A 16,362-nucleotide genomic window follows, 5' to 3' on the forward strand; every position below is an offset into this window, starting at 1 on the left:
AGAAAATATCAAGAAGCAATCTCACAGGACACAAATGATTGAATAATTCTTCTTTTATTGATGGTAAGACGGTAAGGGAGACTAAAGTCCATGTGCTTACCTAACTAGTTCCGTAGTCCATACTCTATATTATGCCGACTAGGAACCCCTCCCTATAGAGCATAACGGGCTTAAATGGGCAAGGTAGTGGGAAACATGCACTTGGCCAAGGAGACTAAATATTAAATAAAGTAAATTACATAATTTGTAAATTACCAAAACATTCTTAGCACACAAGCAACCAACCAAAGACTCAACTAATGACCCTGAACAAGGTTGCTTGCAGCATTACAAGTGCAGCTCCTAACATCCTCCCCCACTTAAGCTGTCGGCGCTCTCGATGACTGTCTTAGTCTTGAAGTCTTCAATCTTCTACTTGAACTTCTTCTTTAGGGCTTCAGCATTTTCCAAACTAGTTTCTTCATCTCCGAGACCCTTCCACTTGATAAGGAACTGCTGGCATGGGCGCTTTGGCACTTTGATCATTCTCTCTAAAGGATCTCCTCCACTTCTTTTGGCATGGGTGGTCTGATGTAGAGGGGCTCTCGAATAGGCTAGTTGCGTGTTTGATCTTCAAGGTCTGGCTAGTGCGGCTTGAGGTTGCTGACATGGAAGACGGGGTGAACTCTCATCTAGGTGGGAATGTCGACTTTGCTGGAACACTTCCCCACTTTAGAAATGATGGGGAATGGTCCTTCATACTTTCTGAATGGTTGCTTGTCTCTGGAGCGCAGGAACCTGAGTTGTTTCTGAAGTAGCTTGACAAGGACCATGTCTCCTACTTTAAACTCCCTAGGCTTGCGACCTTGATCATCCCACTTCTTCATTTTTCCCGCCGCTTTCTCCAGATAGGCTTGAGCAATCTCGGCATTGATCTTCCATTCTTTTGTGAAGTTGAAAGCACGCAGATTTGCCCCTTTGTAAACTTCTTGCATAGTATGAGGCAAGAGAGGCTGTTGACCAGTGACAACTTCAAAAGTGCTCTTGTTGGTGGATGAGCTCTTCTTTGAGTTGAAACAAATTGTGCAACATCTAGCAATTGCACCCAATTCTACTTATTGGCATAGACGAAATGGCGCAAATACTCTTCTAACATCCCATTGAATTGTTCTGTTTGCCCATTAGTCTATGGGTGATAGCTCAAAGATATGCTGAGCTCATAACCAAGCAACTTAAATAGCTCGGCCCAAAATGTACTTGTAAACCTGGTGTCGCGGTCACTGATAATGTTCTTTGGCACACCCCAATACTTCATAAGATGCTTGAAGAAGAGGCTTGCGGTATCTTCCGCCGAGCAGTACTTTGGGGTTGGCACAAAGGTAGCATACTTTGAAAACCTATCAACTACGACAAGGATGCCTGATAGGTCTCCCACCTTAGGGAGGTTTGTAACGAAGTCAAGGGAGACACTTTCCCACGGGTGAGTCGAAATGGATAATGGTTCCAATAACCCCGGAGTCTTCTGATGCTCGATCTTATCTTGCTTGCAGATTAGGCAAGTCTTGGTGTACTCTGTGACATCGTCCTTCATCTGAAGCCACTAGTAGCCTTGCTTTAGAAGTGCATGGGTTCTTTGCCAGCTAGGGTGACCTGCCCACAAGGTGTCGTGACACTCCCTCATGAGCATCCTTTGTAGTCCCTCTGCTCGTGGAACGAACACTCGTCCTCCTTATGCCATCAATATACCATCATCCATCCAAAATGGACGGCTCTTCTCTTCTTTCACCATTTTTATTAGGGATTGTGCCATTGGATCTTTCTCCAAACTCTTCTTGATACATTGCTTAATGTCTGTAGCAATGACACTGCCCGACAAAGTGGCTAACATCCTGAGGGTGGCAAGGTCGGCATTACGACTTAGAGTATCAGCAACTTGGTTAGTGCAACCAACTGTGTTTGAACTGGAAGTCGAACTCTACAAGAAACTCTTGCCATCGAGCTTGCTACGAGGTTAACTTAGGTTGAGTCAGGAAGTTGCTGACAGCAGAATTGTCTGTCTTCACGATGAACTTCGACCCTATAAAAAATAGTGTCTTCAAGTTCTCAAACAATGAATTACGGCTAGCAACTCCTTCTATTGAGCCGTGTACTTCCCTTTGATGTGCTCATATTATCCTATATTTCTATGCCTCGTAATCTTGATTTTTATGTTTAGTTCTCTTTATTTATGATTCATTTACATTTTAATGTGTTTGTAGGTTTGTTTCATAGAAAGAAGAAAAGAAGCTAAAATGAGCTAACTAGGATTGAAAGGCAATGTGCAATCTGAGACTGGGAATCTGCCTGTGCAGAACATCCAACTTCTCCTAATTACTGGGAAAGTATCATATCGAATTAGACAATAAACCTTATATCATTGGAAAGCTACAGATGTTTACTTTCTGTAGAACTTTACGGATCTCGATTTCGATACTTCTGGAGAAAGTTATGATTATTTGAGTGAAGATAGGTCGGATATGAAATCTGCTCGGGAATTTACAACCATTCGTGGAGAACTCAAGTTCCGTGGCACAAGATCATGAATCCTAATGTTTCAAGGAAGTTAATTCAGATGAGGATTCAATGAGGAACTTATTCCTACTTCTACAAGAGATATATCAAGTTTTTCCCATTCCAAATGAAGAAATGAATCTAAACCCAAGTTTTACAAGGAAACATGAAGCCAAAGATGAGCAGAAATCTCCCCTATATAAGGAAGCACGAATTTACATGAGAAGGGAGTCTTGGGAGCACAATGTAGACGTCGAAGGAGCAGAGACGACTCATCCGCCTTTCCCTTCTTTTCCCCTTCCATTCTTTTTATGTTTTTGTTATGTTTTATTTAGTTATCTTTTGCTAAACCATTTTCTAGGGTTAGGATGATGCCCTATCATGATTGTTTATGCATGTACTTTGATGTTATATTGATGGATTTATAGTTTCCTTATGATGAATTCTTAGTCACTATTTGAATCGATGCTTTATGTTTAAGTTCTTTGATTGATCACCTTAGGGCTTTGCATCTAGTAATTAGAAGATGAATTTGAGGCGTACCTGCAATATAATTCAAATTAGCTTCTTATGATTAAGAGTTGTGAATTACATTATTGTCGTACCTGAAGTAATGATTTGCATGATTCTCTTGTTTTCTAGTACAGAATGAGTCCTAAGTGTTAAATTTATGCCATACCTGGATAAACTGCATATTAGGATATACGACCTCTGCCGTACCTGAAGAGAATCATACACTTAAGGAAAACTATGGTCTAAGTGCTGTACCTGGACTTAGATACGGGAATTGTCATTGAAAGAAACAAAAGGATCTATTAATTGCATCGAAACGTAAATAGGATTATTAGTGGTTGATTCCGAAACCCTAGGTTTTATCATTATTTGTTTGTTTCTTTAATTCTCAAATTATTTGTTTATTGGAAACCCAAAAATCAATATCTTCTTTTGCTTGATGGTTTATGTGAATTTTGTGTTTGGATTAATTAGATTAGGATTTAAATTGATTATCAATCCTCAGTTTGAATGACCTCGTACTTGCACACTATACTAACGATGATTCGTGCGCTTGCGCGTTTTAATTAAAATTTCACAACAAGTTTTTGGCTCCGTTGCCGGGGATAATTTAGTTTAATTCAAAATATTGGATTCCTAATTTAATTCTAGTTGTGTTAGTTTTTTTTTTTTTTTTAATTTATTTACTTTTTGGAGTCAAAAAATAAAAACAAAAAAGGTTTTGATAAAATAAGTCAGACCAGCTTTTATTTCTTTTACCTTTTGGAACTGTTGTGCAAAGCTGATTACGAACTGATATTTTCATATTTTTCTAGGAGTGTGATACATCACCGGAAATCTACACGAGTCTAGTTTCCAACACTCCATGAAAATCATCATTCTGAGCTGTGAGCTAAGAGATATTTGAGAAATACCAAACAGTGCTCAATCTGCGCAGAAAACAGAATAGTTTTTGTGCAAGCTGCAAAGAGTAAATTTTCATGGCTTTCACTGGGTATTATTCTGAGTAAGTACTGTACCACTGCAACACATATTCAATGTCTGGAAATAATTCATATTCATGGGATGCTCCTTCATGGCCAAAACAAGAGCCATATAATTGTAACCTGGGATGGGTAGATCATTCCAACTACTCATGGTCTGAAAATTCATATTATGAAACTGCACAGTGGTCATATCCCTCTAGTAATGTCCCATCATCCTATCAAGCTCCAATCTATTTGCAAGAAGATCCTACTATAAAGGAGGTGGTAGTTGAACTATTGAAGAGATCAGAAAAGTTTGATCAAGAGGTTGCAATTCTTAAACAGGATCAATCAAAGCTTGAAGAAAGGCTTTCAAAACTTGCACAAACATTATCATAAATTGAACTTCAAATTTTGCGGCTTGCTAATGTCTGGGAGGAAGAGGACATAATGCTTCCTGCTAAACTAGAAGAAAGGTTTGATTTTCAGCTCGATGAGGAAGATGAATATTTTGAGCCAAACATGAGAAAAAGAACTATTGATGATAAAGCTACTGAGAGCACCAACCTTCCTCCTTCTATTAAAGTTCCTACAGAGTTAGGCGCTGTCAAGCTAGAGAATAAAGAACCAAAGGATGAAATTATTTTTGAAGAAGCTGTGAGAACTTATACATCGAATGTGCTTGATGAAGTCACCACTGTGGTAGTTGATGCACCAAATTTTCAAGCATCTGTGGAGCACCAAATTTGCGAAGTTTTCCCTTCTTTACCCTCCAAGCTCTTTCTTCCCTTTATTCCAACTCCAAGACTTGAGCTCATGTGTGTTCCCAAGCTTCCCTCAAATTCTAAGGTTGAGTTCCTCCCACAATCACTTCAACCTCCATGGCCACCTCCTTTACAATTGTTGATGCTCTACTTCAAGTTTAATGCAAGGAAAAACATGAAGTGGTCTCGAAAGAAAAAAATAAAAAGGAGGAAGCATTGCATACTCAAGACAAGTGATTGGAAAATTGGAAATTCTCATATAAGTAGGATGTTTGCTATTGCGATCTCAAGGAAGCTACTATTTTGGATATTTTGGGTATCTCGGGAAAAAGAAATCGCACTGTGAAATTTAGGTTGTGATAACTTGCAGCAGGAATGTTCGTTTTTGACATGTAATATGTCGATTTTATGTGATTCGATGAGAGCTACAAGACTTTGCAATGAGCCCCGGCGAATTTTGGCCAAATAACTCTGTCTTCAGTGTCCGATCCGGGAGTTAAACTTCAACAACCATGGAGATTCTATTTGGAGCATGTCTTGGCCTTTCTTCCTCTTTGTCTACATCCAAGGAGCTCTAAACTCATTCTTTACTTTTCTTTATTTTATTTTATTATTTTTTTGTGCTTCTTCCCTTACTTGTTTGATGCATTACTGCTAGCTAATATTTTCAATATTGAGGACAATGTCTCACTTAAGTTTGGGGAGAGGAATTTAGATTCTTGTTTTTATATTTTTGGCTTCACATGTGGTAGAATAGCGTAGTAGAAAAAATGGAAATCAACTCTAAAAAAAAATAGTTCTGCTTATTTGCTTTAGTTTCTTCCAACAGCTAGGATGAGAAAACGAATTGGATTTCTATAGAGCTGATGAATATGATAAGCATCGATTTAGGTCTAGACATCAATCTTTTGTTAATATTCTCTTATGATGATCATGCTTGAAACACAACAGTCATTGTTAATATGAAAATCTGTGATCTAGAGAAGCATGTGACAGTTAGTGTAGACTTGTATAAGCTATGTGAGTTTTAAGCCTATTGCCTATTCTTGAGAGTGTTATACACTAGTTCTATAATCTTTCTTGTTAGATAGGTTGTACATGATCTCATTATTTTGTCCTAGAACTTGCTTCAATGACTCTCGAGACTTTATATTGATTCACATGATTTTTAAGAAGGGATTAAGGCAATTAGGATCACCACCACCATGGCCAAATAGCCTCCATTCCTGATTACATTATCCCTTAGATAGCCCTTTGAGCCAAAATAAGCCTTTTCTTTCATAAAACACATATTCCCAACCCTTCACCCTTAAACACATATCCTACCTATGTTATGAGAAATTGATGGAGCACTATGAAGATGCATATGAGGAATTTTAGAGTGAAGAATGTGTGCTGAAGAAAACAAGTTTGGGGGTTGTGATGTGTACTTGCAGATTTGCAGGTCATACTTCTAAATTTCAGTTAAGGATTGTCGAAGTAGTTTTGAATGCAAGGTGTGTCTGAATAGTGATAACAAGAACACACACAAAAAAAAAAAGTTGGACACACCTTGGCCTTTTGAATGGCACCGAAGTTAAGAAGGGAAATCTACCTTGGTTATTGTTTCAAAGGAAATTGTTGTTGTCTGAAGCATGAACTTGTATATCAGCTTGGATATGGAATGTTTTAATGCAAAACAGAGCTAAAAAAAAGGGAAAACAATTTTGACGTGACAATGGAAGAGCTCTGAAAGAAGGTTGCCAAGCTTGGCATGTGAAAGCAAGAATGAAACCTGCTTTGGGAAAGTGACAGAAAGAGAACAAAAAAAAAAAAAAAAAGGAAAAGAATGAGGCTATGTGTTAGAAATAAAGGAGAAAGTTGACGTGCTATCAACTACCAAGAAGTAAGATTTGAAACTTGGAGTTTATGGTGTTGATTCTGTCTTCATTGTTCAATGGTGTGAGGAAAAATAAAAGAGAGAAAATTCAGAAGACTAAAGTATTGGGAATCACAAACGTTAGAGCTATGTCTTGAAGTTTTCTTGAAGATTTTTGGAGTATAAGGAGGTTAGATTGAAGTCAAGGCCCAACACAACGAAATTTGGCCTTCCATGTTCGTTATTTGAGAAGTGAAAGTGTGACACCTATGAGAATTTGGCGATGTTGAGCATCGGTTTATTTTTGCTCTATTGATTTCTTAGAACCTTTGAATTCATTTATCTTTCGTTTCTATTAGCCAAAACCCTTAACCCCATTACAACCGGAACAAAGACCTTTATGATCCTAGGAAAAGTGTGAGGCAACTTGTGGAGATGAGTCAAAGAGGTGAGCCTATAGGGCAATTCTATAATTCAGGTGATAGATATTCTTGCATGGGATCAATCTTTATTTTTATTTTCCAGAAAAAGCCTTTCCATCTTAACATTTATGTGAGTTATTTTGCTTTTATATATCCTTCGTCTCACATAAACATGAGTGAGTAGAATTACCCAGAAAATCTGAGCGCTTTATTCTGAGTGAAATCCTTAGTGAGATTTGAAGTTGAAGCTGATTTTCATGTGTCACTATGCCAAAAAGCCCTTCAGACGACACACTTCAGACAACATAAGTTTTGTTTTATGTCGTATGAGTTTTTCAGACGACATAATTTTTTTTTATGTTGTCTGAATTTTTTTTATGTTGTCTGAATATACACTAAAACCATACTGGTTTAATTTGGAAAAATGGTGAGCATTCAGACAACACATTTGTGTAGTTGTAGAAGGTGGTGATTTCCTATCTCAAATTTGGATAAATGGTGAGCATTTAGACAACACATTTGTGTAGTTGTAGAAGGTGGAGATTTTCTATCTCAAATTTGGAGGGATATCCAAAAGTTGATTGAGTCTTTTCCCTCTCAAGTAGCCACGCCCTAGTTGACTGGAAAATGTTGTGACATTCAGACAACATTTAAATGTTGTCTGAATGTGGGGGTTGTTTTAAAATTTCCCAAGTTATTTTGACTTGTGCTATTTGACACTCAACAGTCCCTCGCAATTAAGTCACTTTCTGTCTTTCTCACTCAGTTCGACCACGACTAAACACTTAAACACTACCCCGTGCGCTCTCTCCTTCTCACTCAGCTCTCCCAGCTAGACCTAGAACCCGCGAAACTAGAAAACTCAAACACTAGCCTCTCTCCTTCTCACTGTGCTCTCTCAGATCTCGATTCTCACTCTCTCCTTCATCTTCTCACTCTCTCTATTCTTCTTCGTAGTCTCTCCTTCTTCTTCTTAGTCTCTACTTCATCTTTCATGTTCGTATTAATGGAGCTCTCCAGCAAGAGCTGTTTTCAAATCGGATATTGGTAAGCAATTTAGGGTTTCAATCATTTTGTAGTTTAGGGTTTCGACTGGGTTCAATCTTCAATTGATTTTAGGCTTTTTTTTTCTTTTTTTTTTCCTGCAAATGATTTGTGTTTTGGGGTTTTTTCGACTGGGTTCTTCCATGTTGTCAAACAAGAACTCTTTCTTCTTTCAATTAAAGCTGATTTGTGTTTTGGGGTTTTGAGTTTGGGTATAGCTCTTCAATTTTGTAACACGTTTCTTCTGTTTTGTTGGTCTTGTTAGGGAAACTTGGTGCTACAAAAGGATTTGCTGGGAAGGCTCACTGCTTGTAGTGTAGTGCAGAAAAACAGAAGGCTTGTTTGTCTAAATTTATGGGGAGTCTTTTTCCCCAATTAATTTATGGGTCTTGTTAATTCATTACCTAGACTCTTTGACAGCTAAACACTCAGTTAACAAAAACCAAGCTATCTCTGTTCTCTTTCCATTCCGCTCCCACTTCTCTCCTAAGCTCTCAAATACTTGAATCTTCTCACTTCATTTTCATCTAAGGTCGAAAATCAGTAGCTACTTTACCTCTATGCCTTGCTTCTCATCATGTTAAGAGGTATGAAGATAGGATTGATCAAACCTCCTTCTGCACATTTCCAATTTCGCAGCTCCAGGTCTTCTCTTGCCTTACATGTCTTGTAAACCTCCTCTAATTAACTTATTTCACTATGACAGAACAAATGGAGGACTTTGAGATTTCAAACCACTGAGCTTCTCTCTATTTTGCTTCAATACCAGAAATTTTCTTTCCTTTCGGTAAGAACTTCTACTTTCTGTTAAATTCCAGTTCTTAAAGCTATTCAAGGTTGTAATGGAATGCACTTTTGATTATTATGTTTTGGTAAACCCATGAGGATGGATAGGACTGGAAAGGACCAAAGTTCAATTACTGCACTCCAAGTGTTTGATGTTATGCCTCAAAGACAGCACCAAGCTGAACCAGTGGGATATTCCATGATTTTCGAAAAACCTATACTTCTTGTTTTATTCTCAGTTTTTGACAGCTTAAAGTAGACTCTTCAGTGATCATTTTGAGCTTGGTTTCAAGAAAACGGAGTTAAACTGAGATACTTGTGCTATTTTGAAGTTACTGCACTGTTTCAGGATTTCTGCAGAATCAGCGTTTCTGTCAATTTTAGATTCTTGTTTGACCCTCCATTTGAACTTCGATTAGCATGAAACTTTTCAAAATAGTAGCTTTGCATGTTTACTTCAAATCTGGAAAGTTTTGCTTGAAATCACTGAAAGACTAATTGTTGGTGAAATTTTCTTGCTTGTTACTAGTTTTCTGAAATTTTCTCAAACTTGCAGCTTATTGTTACAAACAATTGATTTGAGAACCTTTACACTTGTTTTCTGTCCTCGTTCTTTAGTAAGTTAGATTAGAGATGCAAAGCATGCCCTGAAACTTAACTTCAGTTCGAAAGTGACTACAAACCAGTGTTTTCTATGCATTCTGATCATAACATTTTGATCAATGTTTTCTTCTCAGAATAAGCCCACATATGGTGAAGCTCTAGCTATTGCCCAGTCTCTAATTGAGTGATTTATCGAGTTCTGGGATTTGCCCAATCGAAGTATGTGACCTTAATTCCTATACCACTCAATCATTTGAACAAATTTAAAAGTTCAACCGTTGTACCGAGTCGGGGCCTCCATCATTCGCAAAAACATAAGTAGAAGAACCTTACTGTTTAAAGCTCACAATCAAGATTGGTCAGAGGAACAAGAAAAGCCCTAGAATCATAATCCTCCACTTTATTGAATAGTAAGTTTCTCTCTATCCCTCTCTCTCAAAACTCTGTACCTTCTTATTTGGGAATGGTGAATCGCAATTCATTTGGGGTTATCTGATTCAATCTTCTTGTTTCTAGGTACAAAGATTCAAGATTTGATTTTGACAATGCCAATCACCTTTTGAATGATTTTTGGTAATTGTGTCTAAATCTAAGTTAGTTAATTGATTCATTGATTGCAAATTCACAAGCATTGTTCCAATGGAGAAGGATCAGAAGGTAGCATCTGAAGACCCCAAGGTGGATATGTTCGAGGACGATGACGAGTTTGAAGAGTTCAACATCAATCTAGGTAATTTGGGGACATGTTATTAATAATTAGCAATTAAGTGCTGTGGACTTTATTCTGCTTCTTTTGAATTGAATGTAATGTTATACACGATTGGAATTTAGGAGCTGTACCGATATATTGTAGTATACACTGAATTTAGTCCAGATATCTTCCACCTGACCTCCATGTTTAAATCTGCATTTTATATCCCTCTGTACATATGGTTTCTAATTAGATTAAGCTCTAATATTGCCGTGTTGCTCTTGTCAAAATTAGATTGTTGGTCTAAAATCAATTGTGATAATATAGGTTGCTTGATTTCTGCTATACTTCCCCATGAAACTAGCAAGTTTATGACTGAGCCTGTAAGTGTTAAACATGATGAGTTGATAATATAGGTATGCAATCCTCCTGTTTTTTTTCCTCTCTCTATGATGTCTATAATTCTCACCTTTTGAATGGATTCTGTGATCAGTTTGTTTTTTTAGATTGATTTGACAAACGACTGTGGTCACTCAATTCAACTTGGAACTATGATTTTTTTTTTTGGGAGCTTCTGTATAATGAATTTGATTGTAGTGACACCTTCTAATTATGTTTTTCTTTTTGTTGCGAGGATCATGTGTGTTCTGTGAGACGTTGTGAGAAATTCTAAAACTTTAATGGGCGATCTTAGGCCTTGGTCGCCTGAGCCAAACGGCGCCGTTTTGGAGGAGAGGCCGACCTCATCTTCTTCATCCGTGTTTTCAATTTCAACAAATCAGAGGGACGTTTCCGCAGAGTACTGGCGGAGAGCGGAGGAGGCAATGCAGGGGGTTATAGCTCAGATCCAACGTACTCACGTCTCCGAGCGGAGAAGGAAAGCCGCCATTGATTACGTTCAGAGGATCATTGGAACTTGTATTGGTTGTTAGGTCATGAGCATTCATGCCTATTCATACCATTCCCCTATATCTGAATTTAAACTTGAATTTAGTGAAAAGCCCTATGTTTTTATGTGAATTGAAGAACTCAGTTTTCGTGTGATGATGAAAATGTGCTTGAATTTTGGCTATAAGTATAGCTTTTTCGCTCCCAAAGGCTTAGACTTTGATTTTGAGTATGTAGCTATCCAGTTGTATGAATTGCAATCAGTTTGCAGCTCATGAGTACATGTAGTTACGTTTTACTTTGAATTGATAGAGTAACTGTGTGATTACGCAACCAACTTAGGGAGTAATCTGTTTGAGAGATTAGTGTGCTTGTAGGTTTGTTCTTGTTCCACATTATGGTTTTTGATTGCAAATTCTGAGCTGTCAGAGTTAAGAAAGCAAAGGGGTGGTAACTAGGTGGGGGGTATTGATTTCATGTTCGGTTTTGTTTCAGGTATTCCCGTTTGGATTAGTACCTCTGAAGACGTATCTGTCGGATAGAGTGCTGTTCTTGAAAGGGAAGATCACAATATGGCTGCTGAGTTTATGGTGAAGGACGTGCAGTTAATTCGGGCAAAGGTTTGTAGGTTTTACGTACCCTAAATCATATGAGATATCATTGGTTGAACCTTTATATTCATTACCTAGACCCTCTTACAACCAAACACTCAGTTGACAAAACAAGCTACTTCTCTTCTCTTTCCATTCCACTCCCACTCTTCTCTTAAGCTCAGAAACACTTGAATCTGCTTACTTCACTTTCATCTAAGGTCGAAAATCAGTAGCTACTTTATGTCTACGCCTTGCTTCTCATCATGTTAGGAGGTATGAAGCTATGCATTGTTAAAATCACCTTCTGCACTTTTCCAATTTTCGTATCTCCAGGTGTCATATAAACGTCTTCTAATTTACGTATTACACTATGACAGAACAAATGGGGGACTCTGAGATTTCAAACCACTAACCTCTCTATTTTGATCAGTATCAGAAACTTTCTTTTGGTAAGAACACCTACTTTCTGTTAAATCTCTGTCCTTAAATCTATTCAAGATTGTTGTGGAATGCACTTTTGATTATTATCTAGCTATGGTGACTCCATTAGGATGATTAGGACTAGAAAGGGTCAAGTTCAATTACTGCACACTATGTGTTTGAAGTTATGCCTCAAAGACAACACCCAAGCTGAACCAGTGGGCTATTCCATGATTTTCGAAAAACCTATACTCCTTGTTTCATTCTCAGTCTTTGATAACTTAAAATAGACTCTTCAATAATCATTTTGAACTTGGTTTCATGAAAAACGGAGTTAAAATGAGATATTTATGATATTTTGAAGTTACTGCACTGTTTCAGGAATTCTGCAAAATTCAGTGTTCCTGTCATTTCAGATTCTTGTTTGACCATTCATTTGAATTGCGAATAACATGAAATTTTGCAAAATAGTAGCTTTGCTTGTCTACTTTAAATCTGGAGAGTTGTGAATAAAATCATTGAAAGGATGATTGTTGGTGAATTTTTCTTTCATGTTACCAGTTTTCTGAGAACTTTTCAACTTGCAGCTTTTGGTACAAGATTAATGATTTGAGGCACTTTTACTCTCTTGTCAGTCCTCAATCTTTAGTACATTGGACTAAACATGCAAAGCATTCCTTGAGTCTTAAATTTCAGTTAGAAAGGTTTCATCCATGTTCAAAAGTAACTACAAACCTCTGTTTTCTGTGTATTCTGATTAGTGCAATATTCTGATCAGTGTCTTCTTTTTAAAATAAGTCTATAAAAGTGTGGCTTCATCTTAAGGGAGAAAGAACATTGAGACCGATGATGGTTTACATGTTCATAATAGGATCAAGGGCTCAAGTGGACTGAAGATTGGTCCTTTGGTACTTGCTGGGAGTTGCACATCAAGGATTCCAGGTAGGGGGTCTTCACTAGTTAGAGCTTATTTTCTCGAAAAGATTTCTATGCTTTTATGCATACACATTGCATTGTTGTTAAGTGGTGACCTGAGAGTGAAGGGAGCAAAACGACTACCTTGGGTTTCGATCCCCTAAACCTCCGGAGGGGCTATACGGATGAGGATGTCTAACATCCTTTGAGGTGTGGCGTCATTCCTAGGTGGTATGGCGTAAACGGCCACTCTTACTTCTTCTTGCGGGCTATTTGTGTACTTACATTGGCAAGTAAGTAATTGGCATTAAGAACGGTCATCGGTTTTTAGGAAAGTGGGTACCCCATTATGCATATGTATCCTGCTATTTCCTATTTTTAAGTTTTTGTCTACTCTTGCTGAGCTTGTTACTTCAATTGGATAAATCCTAATTGCTGTTGTCATTGCTTGAAATTTTTCCACCAATTGTAGTCTGAAGCCTCAGATTTCAAACCTCTTTGTAGTCTATTTAGTTTGACTATCTCGAGTTTATTTAACATCAGATTTCACTTGAATTTATGTAGTTTTTTCATCACCAAAGGTTGAGATACATTGATTCCAAATATCGAGTTTTACAGCTGCCCAAAAGAAAAAAAGAAAAAAAACTTACTTAGTCATCAAACTTCACCTGATTAGTTTCGTTATCTTTAGCCTTGTGCATCTTAAGAAGTTTGAGTATTACTTTGTCAATACTTAATTAGCTTCGTAAGATTCACGGCGCTGTGACGTTAACCCTTTCGGGGCGTTACAGTAGCACCATCATGTCCATAAAATTTTTTTGTTTCACCGCTAGTATGTCCTTTAATTTGCTTTTCCTAAAAACCTTTAGGAAATGCACGTGTGTTTATGAGATTATTCTTTGTTTCTATTCAGATTCACTTAATTTTAGTTGTCCTCAGTAAAGATTGTTGTGTTTTCTGGTGGCAGGTTAAGCTTGTAAAGTGCCTTGTGCAAAATATTGTGGTTGATATATCCTTCAATCAGTTAGGAGGGCTATGTACATCATGCTTTCTTGAGCAGGTAGTCTTCCACTAAAGCTGAGTTTTATTAGTCCAGTTTTGCTGCATATGATTGAATGAGTCACCAGATTTGGTTCATGTAAAGGATGCTTTCCTAGGAAGCTCTGGTTTATCAGATGCAATTATTATTATTAGTAAATTTTTTTTTTCAAGTCTATTATAGCAAGTAAAAATATTGGACTTTGGTGCTCTTTGCTCGTTTGTGATTTTGGATTTTTTTTTTATTCTTGATCATCTTCCTGGTGCTGTTACCATACAGGTTGATCACCTCATTGGCAAACATCATCTCTTTAAACGTAGTATCATACTGATTAAGGCATGGTGCTATTGTGAGAGTCGAATTCTCAGTGCCCATCACGGTTTGATATCTACATATGGTTTGGTGACCTTAGTTCTTTTTATCTACATGTCATTGTTTCAGGTGAAAGGAGAGTGATCCTAAGGGACCACAGTATGCAAACAACACTTCAAAACTTGAATCTGATCTCTCAAGTCAGTGGAGATCGCTCATTCACATGGAGGATATCTTCGTAAATGAAGGTGTCACGCCCCTGATTTTACACACAAGAAAATCGATATATATAATCCCATAATTATACATGCGTGAACGTTCAGTCATCAATACAAAATACCTGGAATCTTTTTCCATTTAAACCAAGTACATACTGATGCCCTGAACCCTCAAAGTTAATATACACTCGCTCCATAGAGTTATATATTACACAAATTTACGAATTAAATTGTCAACAACAAAATAAAACGTAAAGGCTGCTCAGAGTAACAATACAACGGAAGTCCTTATCAAAAGTAAAGTCATAAAGATGGCTTCCTACCGTAAAGCTGCTAACTCGCTGCCTCAACCTCGATTATCCTAACCTGCAGGATTAACCCCTACACCGTTGGAATGGTGCAACAGGTTGCCACACAACAAACTCGGTAAGCTTTTGCAAGCCCGTATGAGTAACTCAAAACACACATGCACAACTCACGCCAAAAACGAGGAAAACCTTTCAACTCGCGAATAAAGAAAACATACCATGCTTCCAAAAACAATACTCTTTTCCCAAAAGAAACAACGAAAGTCACACCGTGACAAAATCATATAAATCGTTAACCTAACAATTCAAATATGATAAATCGATCCAACCTGGATAAAACAATAATTAGGTCCAACCTGGACAAAGCAGCCACAAATAAATCATACCTATCGTTAACCTAACAAGTAGAATATGATAAATCGATCCAACCTGGATAAAACAATAATTAGGTCCAACCTGGACAAAATATGTACCCAGGAGTCTTAAGTAACTTACTTAGATCCCTGAAGTACGATGGCAGACAGACTAGAGCTCTAACTGAATCGTAACCTGTCACCCGGCCAAGGTTCAACCTTACGATATAATATTGCCATGAGGATGCAACCTGCAACCCCGGATCCTTAGGCCAACCTGACCCTCAGATCAAAACGTCAAATCAAATCAAAAGGAGAAATCACAACCTGTGACTCTCAAATCCTCAGACCACCGGTCGTCAGATCAAAACGTTAAATCAAATCAAAAGGAGAAATCACAACCTGTGACTCTCAAATCCTCAAACTTTTTTCAAAATAATAGAAATACCATTTCCCACCATTTGTTTTCCAAAAGCCACAACCCAAAACAATAAAAAGCATCATTTCATGCATATTGTTTCACAAATTCACAATCCACCAAAACATATATATTTCACGTAAATATATATATATATATATATGTAGCCATCCGTTCAGGAATGCCTACTAATACCAACTATAGTTTGTAGTTAACTAAATAACTCTCAAAACGATAAAGGTAAGCCCGTTCGTGAATGAACTTCGTGAGATTACTCACCTTGAAATCCCGCTGCGTCTTCAATAAAGCACCAAGCTGCAATCCACAAAATAACCGTCCAGAAAACTTCGTCAAGTACCTAATCACATACGGTTCCAACTTAGTGATGATTCACATTTGATTTAAGTTCGAAACCCCTGTTTTGAACTAATTAAAATCCCCAAAGTGGCGCCAATCGAGGAAAAACCACATCCGAGACCTCCCAAAGTCTCCGGAATACGTCCACGATCGATGTGACCAAACCATAAGTCGATCGGACGCTCAAATCCTCACGGATAGAATAAATCGATCGGTATGAAACTGCAAAAATCATAACAATTCCAAACGAACTCCAAAATTTGCATATTATATATCGAAACGCTCGTATCAACGAGAAGAACATATATAATACCAAAAACAGTTCCTTAAGTGGCCGGAACACCGCCACAGGCGGTGGCGCACCGC

At 37.7% G+C, this 16,362-nt stretch overlaps 1 long non-coding RNA gene across 1 annotated transcript; it reads left to right on the plus strand.

The window, feature by feature from the left end:
• The first annotated feature begins 8,523 nt into the window (after window positions 1–8,523).
• LOC121049040 lies at window positions 8,524–9,853 on the plus strand. The gene is made up of 3 exons (XR_005799199.1): window positions 8,524–8,682; window positions 8,802–8,882; window positions 9,619–9,853. It is a non-coding gene; the product is annotated as an uncharacterized LOC121049040 (long non-coding RNA).
• The last annotated feature ends 6,509 nt before the right edge of the window (window positions 9,854–16,362 follow it).

This window comes from Rosa chinensis, chromosome 5, assembly GCF_002994745.2.
Source record: "Rosa chinensis cultivar Old Blush chromosome 5, RchiOBHm-V2, whole genome shotgun sequence".
NCBI classification, from domain to species: domain Eukaryota; kingdom Viridiplantae; phylum Streptophyta; class Magnoliopsida; order Rosales; family Rosaceae; genus Rosa; species Rosa chinensis.